General features: G+C 57.9%; 1 protein-coding gene across 1 annotated transcript in view; it reads right to left on the bottom strand.

Annotated features, from left to right (window-relative positions):
- The window catches only part of Best1 (bestrophin 1), an 18809-nt gene that overhangs the window by 7517 nt on the left and 9166 nt on the right, over nt 1-2126 (bottom strand).

The raw sequence follows: 2126 nt of genomic DNA, 5'->3' as shown, positions 1-2126 counted from the left end.
CCGCCCCACCGCCCCTCCCGAGTCACGCGGAGTGCAGGATGGGGGCAGGGAGGGAGGCGGAGGAGGAGGCCAGCCTGCCCCTGGAAGGCGGATCTGACAGCCAGGGGTCCCCAGTTGTGGGGGGTCCAGGTACTGACATGTACCCATGGGCACGCGCCTACCACCCCTCCCCCTCCGGCCCAGACTAGGCCCCAAGCAGCTGCGCACACTCGCTTCCCTCTGCCTCCAGGCGTCCACCTGCACATCCTGGGCCTGCGACCACCTGCCTCCCCCAGCAGCACCCAAGCCCCTCCCACCCCCGGGCCCAGCAGCCCAACCACCTCTTCCTGTCTGTCCTGTCCCCTCCACGGCTCTCAGACCCGCCTTTTCCTCTGTTGTCACCCGCTGGACCCCAGCCCTGCTGCCTGACTGGAATCCATCTCCACATTTAATGGCACCAAGCACCTTGCAAATGCTGGGATGAAGATAGAAACCAGGCCTACCCTCGGGAGCTGAAAGACAACCAAACATCCGCAGAAACCTGATCTAACAGGGCTGGGTGCCGTGGCTCATTCTTCTAGTCCCAGCACTGCAGAGGCTGAAGCAGGAGAGTCTCCTGAGCTCAGGAGTCCAAAACCAGCCTAGGCAACATAGTGAAGCCCTACCTCAAAAAAAAAAAAGTGGGATGCATGGGGTGTAATCAGCAGCAGAGGCCCTGGATGGGCTCTCCAGCGCTACGATGCATATTTACGTATAATTAAATATTCTGCGTATACATTTCGGTCTCCCATCTTCATCATTTAGGATTTTTAAATCCAGAGAGTCATGTTCCCCATGAAAGACTTCATCGGTCTGGCCCATCCTTCCTCCCCTAATTGGAGACCCATTTTACTGCTGCGGCTCTGCCCACTGAGTCCCAACAGCTCTGCGGTTCCGACTTTGCCCACTCACGATACATATGGTGCCGCTTTCACAGCAGTGAAACGAATCCACCTCACCACCTCTCCTACCCCAAATGCTGTGGGCCCCTCCAGCTCTCTGTGAGCTCTGGAAACTGCACTGCGTTTGTAGGCGTTCTTGGCCTTTTAGGAAAAGGGCACCGTATTCCCCTCAGTCCTGCTGTAAGCCTTCACGCTCTCTTGATGCCAATATAAATGCAAGTTCACTCTTCTCGTGCTTGGCTTTTCTGCCTGGCTGTGCTACCCCGCAGGAAAGCTTAGAATCCTGTCTGTGGTTGACTGGCTCTCTGATCCCGACAGTCTGTTGACTCAGTGGAAGGCTTCTCTTTTTTGAACTCAGGACCTTGGGCTTGCAAGGCAGGCAGCAGCACCACTGAGCTACATCCCCAGCCCTAGCGGGATGGCATGGCAGGTCGTCTACTTCTGGACCCATGCAGCTTGTAGCACTCTTATTATGAATGCCGTCTGCAGTACATAACAGTTAAAAATTCACCGCGGGAGCTGCTAGCTGTACATTCGCACACCTGAACTCCTTTTATGTCCTTTTTCCACCTGCAAAAGACTTCTTTTCCATTTCCTATTATCTGTTTTCATCTTGCTTTGCACCTGTACTCTCTCAGCCTCTGCACGTTTGCTCCCCTGCCTGGGAGTCCCTACCCTGCCTCCCCTCCACCTCCCCAGCCTGGGTCTCGCTCACTTTCCCAAAGCCTCCTGCATGCCTGCGCGTGTTGCCGTGGGTACAAGGAGGCCAGCAGAGCCTGCGTCAAGGCTCTAGATTTTCAGCTTAGGAGAGCTGCTCTTTACAGAGGCCGGGATCCAGCCTCCAGGTGACACGTGAGTGTTCTGAGGACTTGGCAGGGAAGGGGCCTGGACAGGCCTCACGAAGGCCTGAGCCACACTGCAGACTTGTCCCCTGCTACCGGAGCCGGCCAGGGCCTGGGCCGCGTTTCCAGAGCCGGGCATCTCTCCTCAGCTGTAACGCAGAGGTCCTTCTTTTCAGGGCTCAGCGCCACTACGATTTCCTCCGAAGCCCGGATGACCTGTGTCACGCGCCCTTCTGCCTTGGCCCGCGGGTTATGGTCCCCGTGACGCCGCCCACGCAGCGCGGCTGTGATCTTTAACGACGAGGAGCCCCCGGCCGGGGTGTGGCTCCGGCCCGCAGCCCTGTCCCCGAAGGGGCCCTGCGCA

This window comes from Fukomys damarensis, unplaced genomic scaffold (assembly GCF_012274545.1).
Source record: "Fukomys damarensis isolate Sample0158 unplaced genomic scaffold, DMR_v1.0_HiC HiC_scaffold_27, whole genome shotgun sequence".
NCBI classification, from domain to species: Eukaryota; Metazoa; Chordata; class Mammalia; order Rodentia; family Bathyergidae; genus Fukomys; species Fukomys damarensis.
This window is presented reverse-complemented; position numbering and strand designations above follow the sequence as displayed.